This window comes from Triticum dicoccoides, chromosome 6B, assembly GCF_002162155.2.
Source record: "Triticum dicoccoides isolate Atlit2015 ecotype Zavitan chromosome 6B, WEW_v2.0, whole genome shotgun sequence".
Lineage (NCBI taxonomy): Eukaryota > Viridiplantae > Streptophyta > Magnoliopsida > Poales > Poaceae > Triticum > Triticum dicoccoides.
The window spans coordinates 297216989-297225812 of NC_041391.1; positions in this window are offsets into that span (position 1 = coordinate 297216989).

Genomic DNA, 8824 nt, shown 5'->3' on the forward strand with positions numbered 1-8824 from the left:
TTAGGTTGTCTTGCCATTTATCCCCACATAATAGGAGGGTGACTAAGACTTTAAATATAGGTTCCCCACATAAGAAATTTAGCCGAGTTTTTCTTTTGAGGGGTTTATATTGTTGGGAAATGTAGCATGCAATTTCAAAAAAAATCCTACGCTCATGCAAGATCTATCTAAGAGATGCATAGCAACGAGAGGGTGAGAGTGTGTCCACGTACCCTCATAGACCGAAAGCGGAAGCGTTTGCTTAATGTGGTTGATGTAGTCAAACGTCTTCTCGTTCCGACCGATCGAGTACCGAACGTACGGCACCTCCGAGTTCTACACACGTTCAGCGCGATGACGTCCCTTGAGTTCTTGATCCAGCAGAGGGTCGAAGGAGTAGATGAGTTCCGTCAGCACGACGGCGTGGTGACGGTGATGGTCATGTGATCCGCGCAGGGCTTCGCCTAAGCACCGTGATAATATGACCGGAGGCGTAAACTATGGAGGGGGGTGCCGCACACGGCTTGGAGCAGTTGGTGTGTCTCATAGGACCCCCCCCTCCCCCGTATATAAAGGAGGGAGGAAGAGGAGGCCGGTCTTAGGCACGTCCCAAGTGGGGGGAGTACCACTTGGACTCATAGTGGGATTCGCCCCCCTCCTTCCTTCTATTGGAGGGGGGAATGGGGAAGGAGAGGGAGAGGGAGAAGGAAAGGGGGGCGGCGCCCCCACCCCTTGTCCAATTCGGACTCCTCCCTGGTGGGGGCGCGCCAGCCCCTTGTGGGCTGGTTAGCCTCCCTCCTATGGCCCATATCTTTCCCCGAGGGGTTTCGGTAACCCCTCTCGTACTCCGGTATGTACCCGATACACTCCGGAACCCTTCCGGTGTCCGAATACTACCTTCCAATATATCAATCTTTACCTCTCGACCATTTCCTCATGTCTGTGATCTCATCCAGGACTCTGAACAACATTCAGTCACCAAAACACATAACTCATATAATACATATCGTCATCGAACGTTAAGCATGCGGACCCTTCGGGTTTGAGAATTATGTAGACATGACCGAGACACCTCCCGGGTCAATAACCAATAGCGGAACCTGGATGCTCATATTGGTTCTCACATATTCTACGAAGATCTTTATCGGTCGAACCGCTATGTCAACATACGTTATTCCCTTTGTCATCGGTATGTTATGTAACGCCCTCGATGCGGCTATATCTCCCACGTGTCGAAGCACGACTTAGAGGCATAACCGCATTGAAAGCAATGTCGCAAGTGAGGTAATCTTCACACAACCCATGCAATACATAAGGGAAAGAGATACATAGTTGGCTTACAATCGCCACTTCACACAATTACATGAATAAAGCATTACATCATCCAGATACAATCAAGGTCCGACTACGGAACCAAAATAAAAGAAGAACCCCAAATGCGACAAAGGTCCCCGATCGACCCCAACTGGGCTCCACTACTGATCAACTAGAACGAAACAACACAAAGGGCAAGATCTTCATCGAGCTCCTCCTTGAGCTTGGTTGCGTCATCTGCACGGTAACATAGGCACCTGCAAACTGGTTTTGGAAGTATCTGTGAGCCACGGGGACTCAGCAATCTCGCACCCGCGAGATCAAGACTATTTAAGCTTATAGGAAGGATGGAGTAATGAGGTGGAGCTGCAGCAAGCGACTAGCATATATGGTGGCTAACATACGCAAATGAGAGCGAGAAGAGAAGGCAAAGCACGGTCGAGAAACTATGATCAAGAAGTGATCCTATAACAACCTACGTCAAGCATAACTCCAACAATCGTGTTCACTTCCCGAACTCCGCCAGAAAGAGACCATCACGGTTACACACACGGTTGATGTATTTTAAATAAGGTCAACTTCGGGTTTTCTACAATCGGACGTTAACAAATTCCCATCTGCCACATAACCGCGGGCACGGCTTTCGAAAGATAATACCCTGCAGGGGTGTCCCAACTTAGCCCATCACAAGCTCTCACGGTCAACGAAGGAATAGACCTCCACCCGAGACATTCCGATCAGACTTGGTATCCCGGTACAACAAGACATTTCGACAGGGTAAAACTAAACCAGCAACACCGCCCGAATGTGCCGACAAATCCCGATAGGAGCTGCACATATCTCTTTCTCAGGGCACACTCAGATGAGCAATCCGTACAACTAAAACCAAACCTCGAGTTTCCCCGAGGGGGCGCTGCACAGGGCTCTAGTTCGGACCAACACTCAGAGGAGCACTGGCCCGGGGGGGTTAGAATAAAGATGACCCTTGAGTCTGCAGAACCCAAGGGAAGGTGGTAGGTTGTTAGCGCAAATGGTAAAACCATTGTTGGGCATTGCTGGAAGAGCTTTACTTAAGGCGAACTGTCAAGGGGTTCCCATAATAGCCCAACCGCGTAAGGAACGCAAAATCCGGGAACATAACACCGATATGACGGAAACTAGGGCGGCAAGAGTGGAACAAAACACCAGGCATAAGGCCGAGCCTTCCACCCTTTACCAAGTATATAGATGCATTAATTAAATAAGATATATTGTGATATCCCAACAAGTAAACATGTTCCAACAAGGAACAACATCTCCATGTTCCAACAAGGAACAAACTTCAATCTTCACCTGCAACTAACAACGCTATAAGAGGGGCTGAGCAAAGCGGTAACATAGCCAATCAACGGTTTGCTAGGACATGGTGGGTTAAAGGCTGAACATGGCAATTTGGGAGGCTGACAAGCAAATGGTAGGCATCGTAGCATTGGCATAGCAAGAGCGAGCAAACTAGCATAGCAAAGATAGTAGTGATTTCGAGGGTATGATCATCTTGCCTGAGATCCCGCAAGGAAGAAGAACGAGTCCAAGAAGAAGACAAACGGTCGTAGACGAACGAATCCTCACAACTCCAGAACGAAACCGAAGCTAACGAGAGAAGCAAACCGGAAAGAAACAAACAACATGGTAAACACACAAGCATAAACATGTCATGATGCACAAACAAGTATGATGCATGTCCGGTTTAATGAGGCATGGCATGGCAAAGTGCAACAAACAATACTACAAGTTAAGTGGAGCTCAATATGCAACGAGGTGCATATTGACAAAACACCACATCAATTATTTAGTTCTCTCTCGTTAAGGAACACAACAATATTAAGTGTGGTTAAACATGGCAAGGGGTGAAACATAATATAAACTATACCGTCTAAACAATTTAAATGGGGCCGGATATAAAAACAACAAATCCGGTAAATCCCCATATGCATTTAGCAATTTAATGCAACAACAAGTTTAAACATTTTAAATGTTGTTATCATGATGCGGATGACATATACAAGTTTATGCAAATTTTATGAAAATGTTGACATGAGCATGATACGAGGCATTTGGTCACCATGGCGGAATGAAAAGGGTGCCACGGCAGCGAGACAAAAATGGTGCCACGGCAACATTCCGGTCCCGGTAACTCATGGAGATACCGGTGCAAAAGGAGGCGTGCGGATGTGCGGAACATGCTAGAGATGGTGGGGTGATCCCGGTTACCGGGTTCCCATGGTTCGACGGCATGGCAAACGAGGAGGAACGTGCACGAAACAAACGGGCACGATGCAAACATATGGTACATCTCAGACAACATGCATTCGTTCACGGGCATCGTCTCGGCGTTATACCTTCGAAGCGTGCATTTAGGGCGGAACGCGTTCGTAGAGGGAAGTAGACGTTCACGGGTCGACGGTAGTGGTACATCTCGTAGACGTTCACGGGTCGTCGTGGGAAGTAGTCGTACACGACGTAGTGGAAGTCGTGCTACACGTTCGGAGAGGAACTTGTCGCATCCACGGTATTCGGGCGTAGTGGAAGTAGTCGTTCACGGGTTCCCGTAGATGAACTTGACGGGTCCCATGAGTAGTCGTACTCGGCGAATCCACGTAGTTGCACGTATCTTTGTGCTGTAGCCGAACTTGATGAAAACCCACGGTGACGGTAGACGTACACGATCGGCTTGATGGAACTTGGCGGATGGCGACCGCAGTGGTACTTGGGAAAAACTCCCGGAGACGATGCTTGGCGGACCTGAGCATCGGGATCAGGAGCGTGCTCGCTCAGGCATGGAGCTGGTCGCAGTCAACGCGCGAGGCGCGCGTGCAGGTAGATCGAGCAGGCAGCAACGCTGCTCGTCCTCCTCGATCGAGGCCGAGGCAAAACAGGGCAGAGGGGCTTGGCGGATGCACGCAGCAGCACAGTGCTGGCAGAGGCAACGCGGGGGAGCAAGGCGACGAGGACGGCCCGGGGCTCTGGCTGCGGCGGCGCCGGAGTTGAGCAAACCGGCAGGGCGGATGGGCGCGGCGCTCCTGCTCACGGCGACCGGAGGGGCGACAGGCATGGATGGCGCCGGTGGAGGGAGGAGGCGGCGAGGGGAACAGGAGAGGGGATCGCGTGAGGAGGGAGGAGCGGGGGCCTGGCGCTGGGTTCGGCAGGGGCGTGGTCGCGGGGGTGCTCGAGAAGGGGAGACGCCATAGAGGAGGAGAGGAAGGGGGCCGGCTGATGCGGGCACCATGAGAGGCGTGCTCGAGAGGAGGGTTCGGGCGCTGCGGGGAGGAAGGGGCGGAGGCGAGGGGATCGGGCGATGCGGCGAGGAGAAGGGCGAGGAGAAGGGCGAGGCCGCGGCGCTCCTCTCTCTCTCTCTCTCTCTGCGACGGCGCAACGAGGTAGGAGGGGATCGAGCGCTGCGTGGGAACAAGGAGGAGGAGGAGGAGATGGATCGAGGGAGAGATGCGGGAGGATCGTGGGATCCTCTCCCTAGCGACGTGCGTGTGTGGTGGCGGCGCTGGCAGGGAACGAGGGGATGGACCGAGGGAGAGATGGATCGAGCGAGGGGGTCGGGCTAGGGTTAGAGGCGCAGCAGCTGGGCCTTGGGCTTAGAGGCCGGCTGGGCTACAGGCTGCACTCTCTCCTCTCTCTCTCATTTTCCCATTTAAAACAAAACAGAAAAAGAGAAAGAAAAGAAAGAGAAGGATAGGCAAAGAATTAGCACATGCAAATAATATTCTTGGACTCACAAAAATGCGCTAGTCCCAAGAAAATAGAAGTGAGCAAGATTGCAAGATTAAATTCAAAATCATTTGAATTTAATTCAATAGGTTTGAACTAGGACTAGGTAAAAGGAAGGTCCAAAAATGTTGTGATTTTTGGTGGAGCTCCGGAAAATGATGAAATAAATTATGGGCAAGGTTGGAGACCAAGAAGTGAGATAACAAAGGCATGGAGAATTATTTGCAAGTGTGTTATGGTGATTTCTGAAACAATGGAATATTTTATAATATAGCTCCCTAAATATCGGGAGGGTATGTTATAAAGAGAAGTCACCATGTGAGTTCCCTCGATTTAAATGGATCGAAAAAAAAATCCATACGATTTATTTAGTTGAGTTTTAAAAAAAATGACATGATGGCATGATGCAATGCAAACGATGCAACAAACAAAACAAATCACACGACGAAACTCGGAGTAGCTGGAAGTCTTCTGGAGCGTCGGTCTCGGGGCGTTACAACACTCCACCACTACAAGAGGATCTCGTCCCGAGATCTAGGATGGCACCGGAGAGAAACGGAAGAGGAAGAGAAGAGGTAAAACTAAGTTGCTTCTTTGACCAATGAGTGAAACCAAAGAACCTTGAGAGGTTGAACAAATTGAAAGAAAGAATACAAAGGAGATGAACGAGATTGCAAACAATTCGTTAGAAAGAGGAACAAGGAACATTACGACAACTTGAAGGTTGCAAAGACATGAATCAAGAGTTTAATGGACAAGATAGAATTCGAAACCACTCCGGTTAAAACAAGATGAGAGGGGAAGAATTCGGGCAGTACTCCGGTTGAACATGGAAGGAATAGAACATGAACTTGAGAAGATGGGATGTTACTTGATGAAATCAACAACACACTGCCTCCGGAACTATTGAAAGAATGGCACAATGGGTAAGAAGGATTTCAGACAGCTCTCCAGTTGAGGAAGGAGGGAAAACATGATAAGATTAGAGAACTCGAATGAAAAGACGACACTCCGGTTAAATGGATAAGCAAGAAAAGAACACGATCCTCACGAATCGAGATGGTGAGTGAAAAGAGCAACGTAACAATGCCTCCGAAAGAAATAATAGAAGATATATCATTGGAATAACAGAATGGAGAAGAAAATGCCAACTTCTGCCACAAATGAGTTTGGAAAGCATCCTTGCAAAGAAGAATTGAACGGAGTTGTTGGAAAATCAACAACGAAAAGCACAAGCTTGTAGTGGGCTTATGGAAAACATCTCAAAATTATGAGGTGACAACCGGCCACTAACGGAAACAATTGCTTGCTTGAGATCAACGAAGAGATGAAAACTTCTTCCACCAAGATGATAAAGAGATAACTTGGATCATTGGCAAGCACCACAAATAGCAGCATTCCCAATGGAAGGCTTTTAGGTGAAATATGACACAAGATAACTCCAACAACGAGGTTGATGGATTTAAAAATAACTCATTCTTAACAACATGTGAATCATGAAACATGAACTCAAATTATCACGAATGACATAATACCACCTCCAAAATATGGTAGAAAGAATTGCACTCCGGATTACCATATGAAGAAAGCTTGAGCTCCTTAGGAAAGAATCTCGATGAAAACTTTGAGAAGGGAATTAAATCCTTGATGAACCATCATGTAGAACCTCCATGAAGAACTCCGGTAAACAAAAGGAATGAAAAGAAAGAGAAATTGAAAACACAAGGTGAATCCTTGCAATGATTTAGATGGATCTCCGTGATAATTAGAGCTTGGAACTCCGGGAAAAAGAGAAGACGAAACAAATGAAACCGAGAATTTTAAGGGCCTCCGGAATAAAGAATTAATCACTTGGATGAACAAGAATAAGAATTATGTTATGCTTATCCTTCACCAATTAAATTGACGACAATCAACGGATTTGGCATACTTCTTATTCTCGTAGAAAAGATTAAAAGAGATATAGCGTAAACTTGAGAAGGTCTTCAACGAACCACCGGTAGGATTGGAACAACAAATGAATTGATATGATGAACAAGGAAGAGAGATCTTGAAAGAACCACCGTAAGAATTGAAAATGATCGAAGTAGGGGTGCATCACCGGTAAGAATTAGCAAATGAACGAAGGTGCTTGAGACAAACTAGATACATGAGAACAAAGAGATCAAGAACTGATTAGAGGATATTCGATTAATGCACCGGCAAGATAGGAGAATGATAACTGACGGCTGAGAATGAATAAACCTGAATTGATGGACTCCGGATGACAAACTGAGAAGACTCTTGAATATCTCCTGATGGGTGAAAAAGATTCTCACAATCGAAAACAATTATGAGAGGACGGCAACAAGCTAGCACCATGAATCTTGAAGAGAATAGAGCAAGATTAAAGAGAAACTCTTCTTCGGTCTTCAAATGATGAGAATGACAACGAGAAACACCACCAAGAATTATTGAGGCACACCGGAAGAATCAAAAGCGAAGAGGTTGAGCCAACTATGAAAAGAATTTGAAAGATCTTGGAGAAAAGCATTTGACTAATGATAACTCATTCTTACATCAAACTTGGAGAAGAATTTAGGATAGCTCTGGGAAAATAGAAGAGTCAGGTAAGATCCTGGGAAAAGACCTGTGGGTTAGGGCCCACTCAAAAGAACACCGTTGAAATGATTTAAAGAGATATTGCACCGGTTGAATTAAAAGGCTTGAATGAGATAACAACCTCGAAAGAGCTTGAACGAATGCAGAGTGGAAACACGAATCTTCGAGATATCTTGAGCACTCCGGAATAACAAATAGCGAGAAGTAGAATGATAATGAGGTGCACCGGTATGAGAAGACATTGAAATGAGGAAAAAGGTATGATCAACAAAACTTGACTTGAATCCACCGGAGAAGAGAAAGGAATGAGGAATGACGAACTAGTAGAACATCTTGTTCGGAACCACCAGGTAAGAACATTGAAGGAAAAGAATGGAGAAACTTCCCATCAATAAAATGGATACTTGAAGAAGAAATCTTAGTCCTTGAAGAAAAACAAAAGGGAGGGAGGGTGGGAAAAACAAAGGCAACTTGGAGACGGATGAAACAAACACCTTTGAGAAGAAGTGATAAATGATCTTGCAAATGTTGACGTGAACGGATCCACTTGAGGAGAGACACACCGGTTAAAAAAAAGGATTGACAAGACAGACTCGATGATCAAGAAGGATTAGTATTCACATAGGAATATGAGAACACCATTTGGAAAAGGTATGGAATCAACATTTGACTTCGAAGCAACTCGAATACCACAACTCAAAACAAAACAAAGGATTGACTTGCAAAATAAGCCGGAACAAACATATGATAGAGATTTCGTCCGAAGTTTTCGTGGTGGGGCCTACACGGGCTCGAGTGTACAGCACCATCATGTACAAGGCAGTGCACATGACATACGAAGCGTCCCCGAGTCGGCATAGCCAAGGACTCTTTAAGACACAACGAGACCACTATAAAAACGACCGTGAATAGGCGGACCACTAGACGTCGAACCCCAATTTCATATCATACATCCGTCAGAAAGATATCCTAAGAGCTACTTGAATTCCCACCTATGAAACTCCCGAAATTTTCCGGTTATGCAATCAGGTGTTGGGGATACAGGGGAAGCATAATATCTCACCCAAACTAACAAATCCTACATCCAGCTGTATCCATCCTTCAACACATAACCAAGAAACCTTCGGAAATCGTCTACCTCAACCTTCGAAAAGCATCCGTTATACAAGTC